The sequence below is a fragment of the Oncorhynchus mykiss genome, chromosome 4, assembly GCF_057628025.1.
Source record: "Oncorhynchus mykiss isolate SJ-2025 chromosome 4, ASM5762802v1, whole genome shotgun sequence".
Classification (NCBI taxonomy): domain Eukaryota; kingdom Metazoa; phylum Chordata; class Actinopteri; order Salmoniformes; family Salmonidae; genus Oncorhynchus; species Oncorhynchus mykiss.
In genome coordinates this window covers 38,483,320-38,501,482 of record NC_143025.1, presented here as the reverse complement: position 1 = coordinate 38,501,482, position 18,163 = coordinate 38,483,320, and the positions used below count along the sequence as shown (strand labels likewise).

The 18,163-nt window shown below is 45.7% G+C and overlaps 1 pseudogene across 1 annotated transcript; it reads left to right on the top strand.

Annotated features, from left to right (window-relative positions):
* Positions 1–30: 30 nt before the first annotated feature.
* On the top strand, positions 31–4,883 carry LOC118945788 (uncharacterized; annotated as a pseudogene). Its single transcript, XR_016495245.1, has 5 exons — positions 31–170; positions 358–1,948; positions 2,116–2,829; positions 3,824–4,344; positions 4,734–4,883. The product of XR_016495245.1 is annotated as an uncharacterized LOC118945788 (transcript).
* Positions 4,884–18,163: the final 13,280 nt, after the last annotated feature.

Sequence of the window (18,163 nt, the reverse complement as noted above, 5' to 3'; positions counted from 1 at the left end):
AATTTGACTTTTCGTTTTACGCTTCGAACACACCGACTGTGTTTTACGTTTTGATTCACCAGAAGTACATTCATTTCCAATGGAACCCTGCGTTTGCCTTGCAGCATGGATTTATCGAACCAATGCATCAAATTGTATGCGTGGACTTACTTGACAGAAAGCAGCAAAATGTGAGTGTTGAATTTTTGATGCACACTTATCCAGTAAACACATGTGGGATAACATATAATAAAAACAGTTTGACTGTATAATTTCTTTAAATGTTTTATTCATTTATTTGCCAAGTACATCATTTATTCGATGACATCCACAAATTAATTGTGAGAGCCTATAATATAATTTCCCTCCAAAATGCAGTTTTGGAGCGAAATGCAATAATAAATAGTCCACAATGAGACCAACGTTAAGGAAGTTGGTCTTGATCGCGCCTGTTGGTCCGGGACCAGCGCCGCCGAAAGCAGAGGTCTAGAGATGGTTAAAGTCCCGAAAGCAGGCAGGGGAGTTCCACGGTCTCATTCAAGAGCTTCGACTGTTTGGAGAGGAATTCCGACATTACTTTCGTCTGGACCGAAGCCAGTTCGATCACCTGCTCCAGATGGTTGGAGCCAAGATCGCCCGGGAGTCCATCAGCCCAGTTGAACTCCTGACGATTTGTCTCCGGTAAGCTAAATTCAAGTACATTTTTAAAGCATTTGTTACCATAATTGATTGATATTTGATACATTGTTTTTATGTGCAACCTAGCTAGCTAAAGGGCTCTCCAGTTAATAGGCCCTATTTGACATCCGATATCCTTTTACAGAATGTTCATTAGGACTATAACTTTTCCCAAAGTTGGTTTATAATCCTTTTTTAATTATGCAATGTTACCAAATGAAAATAAAGTTGATGCCCTGATGAAGTAGTAGGTAGGCTAGTCTTCTCCAGGACCCATTGTTGTTCAAGACAGTTACAGTCATTCATTACATTCTTATTGGACTCACATACACTCTTAGAGAAAAAGGTTCCAAAAGTGTCCTTCTGCTTTTCCCATAGGATAAATCCCTTTATAGTTCCAGGTATAACCCTTTGGGGAAAAGTTTATACATGGAACCCAATAGGGTTCTACTTGGAACCAAAAAGGGTACAACCTGGAAGCTAAAAGGGTTCTCCTATGGGGACAGTCTGAGAACCCTTTTAAGTAGACAGTACCATTCTTTCTAAGAGTAGAGTTGGCCTGGGCTCCAGTTTATTGATATAGTCATAGACTGAATTGTACTGTTTCATGGAATTGTTAATGATGGTTGATAGGTATTACAATATAATTAGTATAGCATAATAAACAGTAATGAGGTAGCTATATGAGTAGATATAATATTATTATTTTTTAAAGATTTCACCTTTTATTTAACCAGGTAGGCAAGTTGAGAACAAGTTCTCATTTACAATTGCGACCTGGCCAAGATAAAGAAAAGTAGTTCGACACATACAACGACACAGAGTTACACATGGAGTAAAACAAACATACAGTCAATAATACAGTAGAAACAAGTCTATCTATATACGATGTGAGCAAATGAGGTGAGATAAGGGAGGTAAAGGCAAAAAGGCCATGGTGGCAAAGTAAATACAATATAGCAAGTAAAACACTGGAATGGTAGATTTGCAGTGGAAGAATGTGGAAAGTAGAAATAAAAAATAATGGGGTGCAAATGAGCTAAATAAATAAATACCGTAGGGAAAGAGGTAGTTGTTTGGGCTAAATTATAGGTGGGCTATGTACAGGTGCAGTAATCTGTGAGCTGCTCTGACAGCTGGTGCTTAAAGCTAGTGAGGGAGAGAAGTGTTTCAGAGATTTTTGTAGTTTGTTCCAGTCATTGGCAGCAGAGAACTGGAAGGAGAGCCAAAGAAAGAAATTGGTTTTGGGGGTGACCAGAGAGATATACCTGCTGGAGCACGTGTGCTACAGGTGGGTGATGCTATGGTGACCAGTGAGCTGAGATAATGGGGGACTTTACCTAGCAGGGTCTTGTAGATCACATGGAGCCAGTGGGTGGATATAATATGTGGGTGGAATTCAAGTTACACACAATATTGATAATTATTTGGAATTATATTTTAGATTCTTGTCGACAGGGGACTCCTACAGTACCAGTGGATTCAGCTTCCGAGTTGGATGGTCCACAGTGGCAGGCATTGTCCCCTCTGTGGCACAAGCCATTTGGGACTGTCTGGTTGGTGAATACATGCCTGTCCCCAAGGAGGAAGACTGGAGGGCCATCGCTGCTGAGTTCCTGGAGAGGTGGAATTTCCCCAACTGTCTTGGCTCCATTGACGGGAAACATGTAGTAATCCAGGCTCCACCGTGCTCGGGTTCGCAATCTACTATTTCCGTGTTGTCGATGTTGGTGCTTACGGCAAGGGAAGTGATGGCGGGACCCTCCGGGACTCTGCCTTCGGTCAGGCACTTCAGGATCGCACCCTGGAGATTCTACCACCCGCATCACTCCCTGGGGCTGAAGACCTGGGACCTGTTCCCCACGTCTTCGTCGATGACGAGGCCTTCCCTTTGAGACCCAACCTCATGAGGCCCTACACTGATCTTTAACAAACGACTGTCCGGGGCAAGGTTAGTTGTTGAATGCGCCTTTGGGATTCTGGCAGCCCGGTGGAGAATGTATTGGAGAGTGCTTGGTCTCAGCCTCTCAAATGTCAATGCCTGCGTGAAGGCCACATGTGTTGTCTACAACTACCTGCGGAGGTCATTTCAGGAGCCGTTTGGGATGGAGATGGGAACGCCAAATGGTCACCTACCTGATGTCTAACAACGCCCCTAGACAGGAACTCCAGGTGAGGGAGAAGCTGACCACCTACTTCTCATCGCCAGAAAGTGAAGTCCATTGGCAGTATGCCGTGGAGTGAAAGTGCTCTTCTAAGAGCCCCCTAACACAAAGATTATTTTAAGAACCATCCACCATTGTCCATAAAATTGCATTTTACATTGGGGTCGGAATGCAATCATGGTTACATTGTGACACCGTGGAGCCGGTGCGAGATATTGGTTGGAAAACATACCTCAATGCAGGGATGGGATATGCCACTATACTCCAAATTTGATGGTGTCTTAATGTAACCATGATTGCATTCCGACCCCAGTGCAGCTCAGTGTAAACAAGCGTAACGGTAGAGTTGGTATCTTCTGGCAAGGCCAGTGGTTTCCATCTGTGGTGAAGTTTTCCCTAAACCAATGCTTATGACAAATCCAGCTCCAGAGCCAGCCATAGATCAAGCTGGTTCATCTTTGGAATATGGTGTAGTAAAAAAAAACAAGCAACAACAGATGACTAGCTAGATAAGGTTAGCCAGATAACTAGCTAGATAAGGTTAATGCTAGCTCGCTACAGTGATAGCTGTCAGTGCCCTACTTGATGTTTATCAACTCCATGTGGAGATTCCCACACTCAATTTGTGAATATGTATAAGTAGCAGTGGAGGCTGCTGAGGGGAGGATGGCTCATAATAAAGGCTGGAACCGAGCAAGTGGAATGGTATCAAATACAGCAAATGGAATGGCATCAAACCATGTGCTTGATGTATTTGATACCATTCCACTAATTCCGCACCAGTCAATAACACGAGCCAGCCTATGCCAATTAAGATCCACAAACCTCCTGTGAAGTAACCTTCATCATTCTTCCGAAGTCATAAAAAGTCAATCATAAACCATAACCTTACATTTTTGTTTGCACACATTTTGACGATATAGCAAATGTTTTACTTTATGCTTGTGGTAACCTCATTCTTCGGAGGTGGAACCTAAATGTGCATTTCCTCTCTAGTACAGGAAACATCCACAAGTGTTGTCGCCACCGGTCCATCAAGACCCTCAACGTCACCTACAAGTGCGACCATCGCATCCACCGGTGCAGCGAGACCCTCTACAACGTCTACATCATCCACAAGTATGACCACCACCAGTGCAGCCATGGAAGATGGTGAAATGGAGGAAGCACCTCTGGATCTAGGACCACCTGAGATTATTATGAACCTCACGGAAGTGACCACTGAGGACCTTGTTGAACAGGATGTGGCCGTGGAGAGAAACAGAGAGAGAAACGAAGAGGAACAACGTCACACCAGGCGTCATCGGAGGTATTAGCCCCCCAGATCCACTCAACTCATTTCAGCAGAGGCTCCTCCAAGCCGTCGAGAGGGATGCAGCCCAACCTGATGCTCACAGGAAGGAGGATGAAGAGACCCTCTTTGCCATGAGCCTGGTGCCAACACTGAAGAGGCTGCCTCAGCAAAGAAAAGCAGCAGTCAAGGTTAAAATGTATCAGCTGCTTTTCGAAGCCGAGTTCAATGGTACGTTTTTTTCTCCCCACATCACAGGTAGTGTCATAAGTGTGCGACAGTGAAGTAAAGTAGGTCATTTTTACAGTATAGTCATGTAGGCTAATTGGTATTTCAGATCAAAGTATTAATATGAGGCAAATGAATAGCTGTTGTTTCTGGGTTAGAAAATATCCTAAAATAACAGTTTGCTGTCTAAATATTTGCCTGTCATATTCATCTTTTGATCTGAAATACAAATTCCATGAGTAAACAGCAAGTATTACCAACTTTACCACACTGTTCCAATATTTATGCCACTAACTACACTATACAAGCAGTATTTAGTTAACATAAATCTCACCTTTTATGGGGTTATATTATGTTAAGCTTGAATGTGTTGTTTTTCTCTTCCCTATCAGAAATGGAGTCAATTTAGCCGACCAGCTCACAGGAAGGACAGGAAGAAGAGATGAGTTGTCTGGTTGTTGTCTTGACCGCCCTCATTGTACCTTTCTTTTCACACATGTCAGTTCCATTTAAATTCAGTCAATTCATAAAGTAATTTGTTTATAAAGTCTTAGGATAGCATCCATTATTAGTGTTACATAGATTTCTGAATTGACAGAATTGAAACGCATACACCGGAGAATTCACAGATGCTCTTGTTGGTCTCTTACAAGACTAATGGTGAATATATTTCTTTAATTTAAAACCAGGATGTTGAACCTGTATGTGAAGTTATGTTCCATCGACTGGTCCATGACGTCCAGGGGCCATTTGTTTGTTTAGCTGTGTTATGGTTACACATTATTTTTATTTTTTTCAGAGACGGAGACACACACACACCTCTCCTCCACTCCTCTCTGTACCTCAGATCTCCAGTGCCCTGCCCTCTCTCTCTTTATGGCCATGTCTGAAGTTCCCCTACTACGTCTAGGCTTAATGAGTAGTCCCTGTATCGGTCTGCAGTTGTGCTCTTGTTGTTCTCTTACAGATTACAGGCTACACATTCATTTTATAAATTGTTTTTTTTACACGCACATACACCTCTTTCAATAGTTACATTTAAAAAAAAAAAACCTGTCATGTTCTTTCCTGTACTTGAATACTTATTAAATTATGTTTCCAAAGTCAGTTGTTGTTTATTAATATCTCATTTAGACTTAATCTGCTTATTTCTTCCCTACACCTTTGCAGATCTAAGACAAAATGAAAGTATAAAACACATTCTCTTCATATTTCTTTTTTTTTTCCACCTGTATTTTGTCAGGCCAGTGAACATGGTGGTAAACTGTACTATTTGTATGGACCCTAGGTTTCCCTTTCCCTTTGTTATCATACTAACTGTATGTCTTATAACCTTAATTAGTGCTTCCGCTCACCTGATGTACCATGCCAGGTGTGTATAATACTGACGTTAATGAGAGCGGGAAAGGGTTAACAAGTCGACACCAAAGAGTATTTGCATATTTTCGTTCTGTGAAGTGCGCATGTGCAGAAACTCGATTTGCCCGTGCACTCCTTTTAAAGAATGCCATTTTTGAGACTTTGGCAAAGGGTAAAGTCTACAAAACCTGGTCCACTATGTTCGTAACAGATTCTAGTTTTGGAAACAGAAAACTGTACTGAGATCAAATGTCGCTCCATCTGCTCCCACTGCCGGCCACTGGTCTTCCTCTCACCACCATAGGTAGTGAATGGGAAAGCCAACCGGATGCTTCACATTTATACATGTGGTGAAATATCTGTCTCAATCACATTTTATTGGTCACATACACATGGTTAGCAGATATTATTGCAAGTGTAGCAAAATGCTTGTGCTTCTAGTTCTGACAGTGCAGTAATATCTAACAAGTAATCTAACAATTCCACAACAACTACCTAATACACACGAATCTAAGTAAAGGGATGGAATTTGAATATATACATAGAAATATATGGATGAGCGATGACTGAGCGGCATAAGCAAGATGCAGCAGATGGTATAAAAATACAGTATATACATATGAGATGTGTAATGCAAGATATGTAAACATTATTAAAGTGGCATTATTTAAGTGACTAGTGATCTATTTATTAAAGTGGCCAATGATTTCAAGTCTGTATGTAGGCAGTAGCCTCTCTGTGTTAGTGACATCTGTTTAACAGTCTGATGGTCTTGAGAGAGAAGCTGTTTTTCAGTCTCTCGGTCCCAGCTTTGACGCACCTGTACTGACCTCGCCTTCTGGATGGTAGTGGGGTGAACAGGCAATGGCTCGGGTGGTTGTTGTCCTTGATTATCTTTTTGGCCTTCCTGTGACAACGGGTGCTGTAGGTGTCCTGGAGGGCAGGTAGTTTGCCCCCGGTGATGCGTTGTGCAGACCATACCATCCTCTGGAGAGCCCTGCGGTTGTGGGTGGTGTAGTTGCTGTACCAGGCGGTGATACAGCCCGACAGGATGCTCTCAATTGTGCATCTGTAAAAGTTTGTGAGGGTTTTAGGTGACAAGACTCATTTCTTCAGCCTCCTGAGGTCTGTGTGGGTGGACCATTTCAGTTTGTCCGTGATGTGTACGCCAAGGAACTTAAATGTGGATGGGGAGGGTGCTCCCTCTGCTGTTTGCTGAAGTCCACGATCATCTCCTTTGTTTTGTTGATGTTGAGTGAGAGGTTGTTTTCCTGACATCATAAACTGAATGAAGGAAAGGAGATATGACTGGCAGTAGCTTTTTCTTGTAGAAAAAATAATTACGCCAACTGTGTAAACTGCCTGGCTGTTAAAGACAGGGCATTCTAGCTCATTTCTTGCTTTATACATGTGGGTCGACTAACTCACGCCACATGTATAGCTCATCTCTTGCTATATCCACGGGGGTTCAGGTTGGCAGGACTTGGGGAAGGCGGGTTAATAACCATGCTTAGTCCTGCAATGGTCACTTCTCATTAAACTAGCTACTTTGCATAGCTCATTCACCATGGAACACACAAGAGTCTAGGCAAGATGGCTGTGGCCTGTGCGAGATTTAAAGTGGTGCGCCTCGCGACACCTAACTCACTCTCAGGGCAGAACTGCAAACCCGCTGGAGCGAAACATAATCTTACAATAGTGCATGGTAGGCGTGGTCCCCCTACGGCTAAAAACTTGAGGGTTCCGGTGGACAGACAAGTCACAAACAATGAAGACAAACCCTCAGCGCCCCAATACTGGTAGACCAAACCGAGTGTCGCCCAGATTTGGTTCACTGTCACCAGTAATAAAAACTAAGACAAAACCCAAATGAGATGGCACAAGCCAAACCGAGTTGAGGGACAGCAGAACACCCAGACGGAGTGGCTGGTGGGGCTAGCTAGCTATCTGCACCGAGCTACTGAATAGCTGCGGGTTTATGTCCGCGCTTATACACTACCATAGACCTCTTATCAAGCGAATCCACTCTGGAACGATCATAGAAAAGGAATAGGTTGAAGTAGTGCGATGGCAGCTATTTAAGGGGGTCCGCCGCAGCACTACCCAGTATACGGGACTAATCGGAAATTCTTACTCAGAATGTATCCTGCCACGCGGACGGATACCATATTGGAGTGATCCAATATTGTGCTACATAACAAAGTGAATTCTGCCATCTTTATGCACGTTTGCCATTAGACAGCTTTTGGATTTCTCCTTGACCAAGATGGCTACCATTTTCGCCCCAGTTTGGAGCTTTTTGGGTTCATGACATAGCCCCTTTAGTAATTTAGTAGGATCTCTATTCTGTGCAAGGCTAGCTAGCTGGTCATCTCAGATGTTTTGAGGGGGGTGTTTTGGGAAAATGGCGGAAGCGGATGTTCTGTTTCAGATGGCGTGTCAAGTGTAGATGAGAGGGAGAAGAATTGGATTACAGTGGCGAATGAAAAAAGTAAAAAGAGAAGTAAAGTGGTAGTGGAAACTAGTAAATCTTTGGATCGATCTTGTTACCTGGGAGATCCGTTTGAAGTCTCTATTAAAATTGTGGATGTGTTGGATGAGGTGGCGTTGATGACAATAACGAGAAGTGGGCTTATTTTGTTTCTTTGTGTTTCTATGGAACTGAAGGAGCATGCTTTGCGCCTCAAGAAGATGTCAGATTGGAATGTGTCGTGTGTGGATCTTCGAAGCAGGGCACCTATCAAGGGTGTTATATCTTGGGTGGCGCTAGAAGTAAATGCAAAGGATATATGTGAAGAATTGGATCAAGTGGTTGGTGAACAATGACTGACCCGCATGGTAGATGGAGTGTAGAAGACCACTCCAACCATTCTATTGTTTTTTAGATGAAGGGTCTCCCTTCTCACATGTATTTGGGTTATATGAGATTACCTGTGAGAGCCTTTGTGCCCAAACCCATGCAGTGTGATGAATGTAAATTATTTGGGCATGTGTCAAGTGTGTGTAGGAGTATTATATGCCAGCTGAGCCTAAATGCTACAATTGTGGTGGTGAACATGCACCACATTCCTTTCTTTATTTTTATTTGAGCTTTTACCTCTTTTTCTCCTCAATTTTGTTATATCCAATTGGTAGTTACAGTCTTGTCTGATCGCTGCAACTCCCCTACGGACTCGGGAGAGGCGAAGGTCGAAAGCCATGCATCCTCCAAAACAAGACCCTGCCAAGCCGCACTGCTTCTTGACACACTGCTCGCTTAACCCGGAAGCCCAATGTGTCGGAGGAAACACCGTCCAGCTGACCACCAGTGTCAGCTTGCAGGCGGCCAGCCCAGCCCTCCACAAGGAGTTGCTAGAGCGCCATGGCACAAGGAAACCCCAGCAGACCAAACCCTCCCAGCCTGGGATCGAACACTGCAATGCAGTGCCTTAGAACGCTGTGCTACTCGGGAGACGCACCCACATTTCTGAAGTGTCCTGTTAGGGTGAAGGAGACGGAGGTGGCAAGAATAAGGGCTGTATAGAATTCCTCCTGTCCGGAGGAATTGAGAAGAGTGGAAGAAAGGCGTGAAGTAGTAGGAGTAGCGATACAAGATGATGTTTCATGTCAACAGGGATCCTGACATGTTGCATGTTAAGAAGGTGGACTTTGTAGCGTTTATTACTTTGGTTATCAACTGCACAGTGCAAACGGAGAGGAAATCTGAGAAAATAGGCTTCATTGTGAGTGTGGATCACTTGTCCAGTTGTTGACCAACATTTGTCACCATTTTCAAAGTGTGTTGTCTGTCTTTTGTTACATGGTCATGGCTGTAATGCAGTGTGCCCCAACTGGCGGTTTTATTTGGCCCCCTAACTTTTCTGAGCAAAAAAACAAAATGTGTATTTTTTATTGTTGGACATATTAGACTAAAAACACCAGGAAATCAGCTCCAAGTGATTTTAATATAAGACATTTGTTCCAACGTATTCCCACACATAATAGAGAGAGCTATGTGATCGTATACAAATGTAAGCAAGGTTTGAAATTATTATGTTTTAGTCAAACATTATTGTGAGGACAGATGAGAAGCAAGTACAGGGAGTGAACATTTAATGAATAAAGGACATGAAATGAAACAAGGACAGCATCTGGACAGGGTGAACAAATCAACCTTAACACTTACATGGGGATCAAACTGAGGAATAGACAGATATAGAGGAGGCAATCAACAAAGTGAAGGAGTCCAGGTGAGTCCAATGAAGCGCTTAAGCGCGTAATGATGGTGACAGGTGTGCGTTATGATGGGTTGTCTGGGACAGTACCCCCCCCCCCCCCCCCCCCTCCCTCTAGGGTCACCACCCGGCGTTCCACTTGGGCGAGCCTGATGGGCCAGCTGAGGTGTGGGAGCTCGACGAGCCGGCTGAGTCATGGGATGGGAGTATGATGAGCCAACCGAGGCAACAAAAAAAACTCTTGAGCCAGCTAAGGCTTGGAAGCCTGACGAGCCAGCTGAGGTACCCCCGGTTCCTTCGGCAGCGTCACCTGGACCCGACGTCACCAACCCCCCCAAAAAATAAAACTCCCCGATGCTTCCAATATTGGTGTCTGCATTCTGTGAGGACAGACGCTGGCATACAAGAAGCAAGTACAGGGAGTGAACATTTGAATGAATAACGGACATGAAACGAAACACGGACTGCGTCTGGACAGGGGGAACAAAACAATATTAATGCTGACACAAGGATCAAACTGAGGATAAGACAGATTTAGAGTAGGCAATCAACAAAGTGAAGGAGTCCAGGTGAGTCCAATGGAGAGCTAATGCGCGTAATGATGGCCCACCTTGTGCCCTCGAGCACCAGAGAGGGGGAGCAGGAGTAGGCGTGACAATTATATCTGTTTGGGCTTCTTGTAGTCAAATTGTCGTCTACAATTATTTGTAATTGTGTCTTGGCCCCCCGACCATCCCCTCAAGAAGAAATTGTCCTGCGGCTGAGTCTATATAGAACAAAAATATAAACTCAACATGCAACAATTTCAACGATTTTACTGAGTTACAGTTCATATAAGGAAATCAGTCAATTGAAATCAATTAATTTGGCCTAAATCTATGGATTTCACAGGACTGGGCAGGGGCGCAGCAATGGGTGGTTTAAGTGTCAAGTTTATGGACATGTTGCAGCAGTGTGTATGAGGCAGATGCCTAGATATGAGAAGTGTGCAAGAGGGGATGAAACGAAGGAATGTGTTATATTGGTGGCGAAAGTTATGTGTGCTAGTTGTGGAGGTGCCCATGGGGCTGCAGATTGAAGGTGTCCGGTGAGAGAAAGGCAGACCAAGGTTGCCGGATTAGGGTAGTATAGAAAGTGTTGTATGTTGAAGCAGTGAAGAGAGTGGCAGAGGAAGGTGGGTACAGGGTGAGGGATCCTGAGAGGATTCCTGTGAGTAGGCAGAGACCAAGAGAGTGATGGGATGAATATGTGCTTCTGTAAGGTGGGCATTGTAGCATTTATAGCCATGGTTGTCAATTGATCTGCAGAAATGGATCGAAAGTAACAGAAAATAGAGGTTGTAGTGGCAGAGAAGTACTTGGGATTGCAAGGATTTACAGCAGAACAGCTGCAGGGGGTGTTGAATGACAGTGTTATGTCCTCTCAGAGCGTTGGTTAAATGGCGAAATGTGGTGTTAGTTTTTTTTAGAGAGTGCTAATAGTTGTTAGTTTTGAATTATTGTTTCAAATAATGTAATGTAGGTAGGCTGTGAATGGCCTCACACACCAGTATAGTAGGTGGCGATGTATGCACCTAATCTGATCTCAATACATTTTTATGTTCACAAAACTAGAATCTGTTACAAAGACAGTGCACTACGTTTTATAGACTTGATGCTTTGCCAAAGTTTCCTAGGAGTGCAAGGTCGAATTTAATTTCTGCACACCCGCACTTCACAGATGAGGCGGTCCCTAATGGAAATATGCAAATAAAACATATGCACAAGACATACATTTCATTATTCAACTAATTGTAGCTGAGGCCGATTTGTTTTCCATCACTCACAGCTGAAGATATTAACATGTTATATTCATGCAATGTCTGCCATGTTTTTGGATTTGTTCTGTATTTCATTCAGGCTCATGTCTGTTTTGCAGAGAGGATGAGGTGAAGCGAGAGGTTCCCATTGCGTTTCTTTTAGCTAATTTTGGACCTAACGTTTTCGCCTGCCTTCCTGCCTGTGGGATAACGACTCCCATTGTTAGGGCGGAGAAAATTGCATTTCGTCATTTTATACAGATCTCTGTTTACAGTCACATTGCTTTTTTGAAAATATATATATCATAAGGATGTGGTACTGGTGATGTTAAACACTTCCCAAATCATTGAGATCTGATATTTCGCCAAGCGATTCATAGGCCAATGTCATATCATCAACCAATCACATTTGTAAAATCCTTTCGGTCTAAATTGCAGCTAAACTTGGAGAGGACAGTTAAAAAAGCATGCTTCTATGGAAGATTTACAAAAGTAAATAAATAGCTGTATTAGACTGAAAAAATATATAATGTGATTAAACTGAAAAGATATGGTGGATTTTGTCAAACTTGTGAGGCTCTCCATGCTCATTCGTTGCTAATTTAACATGTTTGCTGCTACTTCACTCAAGCTGGTTTTCAAAGACTGCCTTCCTAACTGTTTTACATTCCCTGAGACCAACCAGAACTGTTTCCTTGGACAAGTATTCCTCCCATATTTCCTACATGACCACATTTTTCGCAAGGCAAGGGAGTAGCCTGTAGGCGCGCTTCCATTAGCTTGTTCAGTGCAGTTTTTATGTGTCTGGGATGGGGGGTGCTTCCCCCCCAAAATATTATTGTAGGCTACACTGTCCAGTGAATGTCCTGCAAAATATTTAGACTGCAGTCGACTGGAAATTTCTGCTGTTGCTCCTCACCAACTACAACTTGAAGTCGGAGCCAAAGCATTGTGGGAGACAACCTTATTCTGTTTTCTTGGAAGCAAAAGGCACTAACTACATGCTCATAAATAGTTGATGTGGCCACCTATCATTGGTTATTATCAATGCATGTTAACTGTTTTGGGTGGATTTGTTACGGTGAGTGAATGAGGACCCAAAAGCGAACTAACTTAAACAGAGCTTCTTTAATAACCAAACATAGGTAGGCTCAGATAGACCGGCAGATTCCGACAGGACAGGACAAGGTTACAGCAAACATGACGATAGTCTGGCTCAGGCATGAAACACAACAAACAAGAATCCGACAAAGACAGAAGCAGGAACAGAGAGAGATATAGAGACCTAATCAGAGGGAAAAAGGGAACAGGTGGGAAAAGGGGTGAACGAGGTAGTTAGAGGAGACAAGGAACAGCTGGGGGAAGGAGGGTAAGAAAAGGTAACCTAATACGACCAGCAGAGGGAGACAGGGTGAAGGGAAAGGACAGAAACAAGACACAACATGACAATACATGACAGTACCCCCCCACTCACCGAGCGCCTCCTGGCGCACTCGAGGAGGAAACCTGGCGGCAACGGAGGAAATCATCGATCAGCGCACGGTCCAGCACGTCCCGAGAGGGAACCCAACTCCTCTCCTCAGGACCGTACCCCTCCCAATCTACTAGGTACTGATGACCACGGCCCCGAGGACGCATGTCCAAAATCCTACGGACCCTGTAGATGGGTGCGCCCTCGACAAGGATGGGGGGGGGGGGGGAGACGAGCGGGGGCGCGAAGAACGGGCTTGACACAGGAGACATGGAAGACCGGGTGGACGCGACGAAGATATCGCGGAAGAAGAAGTCGCACTGCGACAGGATTAATGATCCGAGAAATACGGAACGGACCAATGAACCGCGGGGTCAGCTTGCGAGAAGCGGTCTTAAGGGGAAGGTTCTGAGTGGCGAGCCAAACTCTCTGACCGCGACAATATCTAGGACTCTTAGTTCTACGCTTATTAGCAGCTCTCACAGTCTGCGCCCTATAACGGCAAAGTGCAGACCTGACCCTCTTCCAGGTGCGCTCGCAACGTTGGACAAAAGCCTGAGCGGAGGGGACGCTGGACTCGGCGAACTGAGATGAGAACAACGGAGGCTGGTACCCGAGGCTACTCTGAAAAGGAGATAGCCCGGTCGCAGACGAAGGAAGCGAGTTGTGGGCGTATTCTGCCCAGGGGAGCTGTTCTGACCAAGACGCAGGGTTGCGAAAAGAAAGACTGCGTAAGATGCGACCAATAGTCTGATTGGCCCGTTCTGCTTGACCGTTAGACTGGGGGTGAAAGCCGGAAGAGAGACTGACGGAAGCCCCAATCAAACGGCAAAACTCCCTCCAAAATTGAGACGTGAATTGCGGACCTCTGTCCGAAACGACGTCTGACGGAAGGCCATGAATTCTGAAAACATTCTCGATGATGATTTGTGCCGTCTCTTTAGCAGAAGGAAGCTTAGCAAGGGGAATAAAATGAGCCGCCTTAGAGAACCTGTCGACAACCTTAAGAATAACAGTCTTCCCCGCTGACGAAGGCAGTCCGGTGACAAAATCTAAGGCGATGTGAGACCACGGTCGAGAGGGAATGGGAAGCGGCCTGAGACGGCCGGCAGGAGGGGAGTTACCGGACTTAGTCTGCGCGCAGACCGAACAAGCAGCCACGAAGCGACGCGTGTCATGCTCCCGGGTGGGCCACCAAAAACGCTGGCGAATGGAAGCAAGCGTACCCCGAACGCCAGGATGGCCGGCTAACTTGGCAGAGTGAGCCCACTGAAGAACGGCCAGACGAGTAGGAACGGGAACGAAAAGAAGGTTCCTAGGACAAGCGCGCGGCGACGGAGTTTGAGTGAGTGCTTGCTTTACCTGCCTCTCAATTCCCCAGACAGTCAACCCGACAACACGCCCCTCAGGGAGAATCCCCTCGGGGTCAGTGGAGGCTACTGAAGAACTGAAGAGACGAGATAAAGCATCAGGCTTGGTGTTCTTAGACCCCGGACGATAAGAAATCACGAACTCGAAACGAGCGAAAAACAGCGCCCAGCGCGCCTGACGCGCATTAAGTCGTTTGGCAGAACGGATGTACTCAAGGTTCCTATGGTCAGTCCAAACGACAAAAGGAACGGTCGCCCCCTCCAACCACTGTCGCCATTCGCCTAGGGCTAAGCGGATGGCGAGCAGTTCGCGGTTTCCCACATCATAGTTACGTTCCGACGGCGACAGGCGATGAGAAAAATACGCGCAAGGGTGGACCTTGTCGTCAGAGAGGGAGCGCTGAGAAAGAATGGCTCCCACGCCCACCTCTGACGCGTCAACCTCGACAACGAACTGTCTAGTGACGTCAGGTGTAACAAGGATAGGTGCGGATGTAAAACGATTCTTGAGGAGATCAAAAGCTCCCTGGGCGGAAACGGACCACTTAAAGCACGTCTTGACAGAAGTAAGGGCTGTGAGAGGAGCTGCCACCTGACCGAAATTACGGATGAAACGACGATAGAAGTTCGCGAAGCCGAGAAAGCGCTGCAGCTCGACGCGTGACTTAGGGACGGGCCAATCAATGACAGCTTGGACCTTAGCGGGATCCATCTTAATGCCTTCAGCGGAAATAACAGAACCGAGAAATGTGACGGAGGAGGCATGAAAAGAGCACTTCTCAGCCTTCACAAAAAGACAATTCTCTAAAAGGCGCTGGAGGACACGTCGAACGTGCTGAACATGAATCTGGAGTGACGGTGAAAAAATCAGGATATCGTCAAGGTAAACGAAAACAAAGATGTTCAGCATGTCTCTCAGGACATCATTGACTAATGCCTGAAAGACAGCTGGAGCGTTAGCGAGGCCGAAAGGAAGAACCCGGTATTCAAAGTGCCCTAACGGAGTGTTAAACGCCGTCTTCCACTCGTCCCCCTCCCTGATGCGCACGAGATGGTAAGCGTTACGAAGGTCCAACTTAGTGAAAAACCTGGCTCCCTGCAGGATCTCGAAGGCTGAAGACATAAGAGGAAGCGGATAACGATTCTTCACTGTTATGTCATTCAGCCCTCGATAATCTATGCAGGGGCGCAGGGACCCGTCCTTCTTCTTAACAAAAAAAAACCCCGCTCCGGCGGGAGAGGAGGAGGGGACTATGGTACCGGCGGCAAGAGCTACAGACAAATAATCTTCGAGAGCCTTACGTTCGGGAGCCGACAGAGAGTATAGTCTACCCCGGGGGGGAGTGGTTCCCGGAAGGAGATCAATACTACAATCATACGACCGGTGTGGGGGAAGAGAGGTGGCCCTGGACCGACTGAACACCGTGCGCAGATCGTGATATTCCTCCGGCACCCCTGTCAAATCACCAGGCTCCTCCTGTGAAGAAGAGACAGAGGAAACAGGAGGGATAGCAGACATTAAACATTTCACATGACAAGAGACGTTCCAGGAGAGGATAGAATTACTAGACCAATTAATGGAAGGATTATGACAAACTAGCCAGGGATGGCCCAAAACAACAGGTGTAAAAGGTGAACGAAAAATTAAAAAAGAAATGGTTTCGCTATGATTACCAGAAACAGTGAGGGTTAAAGGTAGCGTCTCACGCTGAATCCTGGGGAGAGGACTACCATCCAGGGCGAACAAGGCCGTGGACTCCCTTAACTGTCTGAGAGGAATGTCATGTTCCCGAGCCCAGGTCTCATCCATAAAACAGCCCTCCGCCCCAGAGTCTATTAAGGCACTGCAGGAAGCTGACGAACCGGTCCAGCGTAGATGGACCGACAAGGTAGTGCAGGATCTTGAAGGAGAGACAGGAGTAGTAGCGCTCACCAGTAGCCCTCCGCTTACTGATGAGCTCTGGCTTTTACTGGACATGAAGTGACAAAATGACCAGCAGAACCGCAATAGAGACAGAGGCGGTTGGTGATTCTCCGTTCCCTCTCCTTAGTCGAGATGCGGATACCTCCCAGCTGCATAGGCTCAGCACCCGAGCCGGCAGAGGAAGATGGTAGTGATGCGGAGAGGGGGGCAACGGAGAACGCGAGCTCCTTTCCACGAGCTCGGTGACGAAGATCAACCCGTCACTCAATGCGAATAGCGAGTTCAATCAAGGAATCCACGCTGGAAGGAACCTCCCGGGAGAGAATCTCATCCTTTACCTCTGCGCGGAGACCCTCCAGAAAACGAGCGAGCAAAGCCGGCTCGTTCCAGCCACTGGAGGCAGCAAGAGTGCGAAACTCAATAGAGTAGTCTGTTGTGGATCGATTACCTTGACATAGGGAAGACAGGGCCCTGGAAGCCTCCTCCCCAAAAACAGATCGATCAAAAACCCATATCATCTCCTCCTTAAAGTCCTGATACTGGTTAGTACACTCAGCCCTTGCCTCCCAGATTGCCGTGCCCCACTCACGAGCCCGTCCAGTAAGGAGAGATATGACGTAGGCGACACGAGCAGTGCTCCTGGAGTAAGTGTTGGGCTGGAGAGAAAACACAATATCACACTGGGTGAGGAACGAGCGGCATTCAGTGGGCTCCCCAGAGTAACACGGCGGGTTATTGATTCTGGGCTCCGGAGATTCGAAAGCCCTGGAAGTGGCCGGTGGATCGAGGCGGAGATGGTGAACCTGTTCTGTGAGGTTGGAGACTTGGGTGGCCAGGGTCTCAACGGCATGTCGAGCAGCAGACAATTCCTGCTCGTGTCTGCCTAGCATCGCTCCCTGGATCTCGACGGCTGAGTGGAGAGGATCCGAAGTCGCTGGGTCCATTCTTGGTCGGATTCTTCTGTTACGGTGAGTGAATGAGGACCCAAAAGCGAACTAACTTAAACAGAGCTTCTTTAATAACCAAACATAGGTAGGCTCAGATAGACCGGCAGATTCCGACAGGACAGGACAAGGTTACAGCAAACATGACGATAGTCTGGCTCAGGCATGAAACACAACAAACAAGAATCCGACAAAGACAGAAGCAGGAACAGAGAGAGATATAGAGACCTAATCAGAGGGAAAAAGGGAACAGGTGGGAAAAGGGGTGAACGAGGTAGTTAGAGGAGACAAGGAACAGCTGGGGGAAGGAGGGTAAGAAAAGGTAACCTAATACGACCAGCAGAGGGAGACAGGGTGAAGGGAAAGGACAGAAACAAGACACAACATGACAATACATGACAGGATTACTATTTACAGCTTAAATACATGTTTATCCTTACATCCTTATCTAATTACATAGATAATTACATGTGATCCACATTTCTAACATAAATATGTGAAATATCCTACTTTTGACAATATACTGTATCTAATGTATTTTTCTAGATGTTACTGTAATGTTGTATCCCATGCTATAGTCTACAATTTGTCGTGTCTGTAATATTGCTGTCACAAAACAAATTCAAATTTGTTGGTTGTCTATTAAGTGTGAATTAAACTGAGTATTTATTGTAGGCACATGGATTATTGTTGGGGATTTCTATGCTAGCTAACTATAATCTATACACATTTGGGCTAGCTA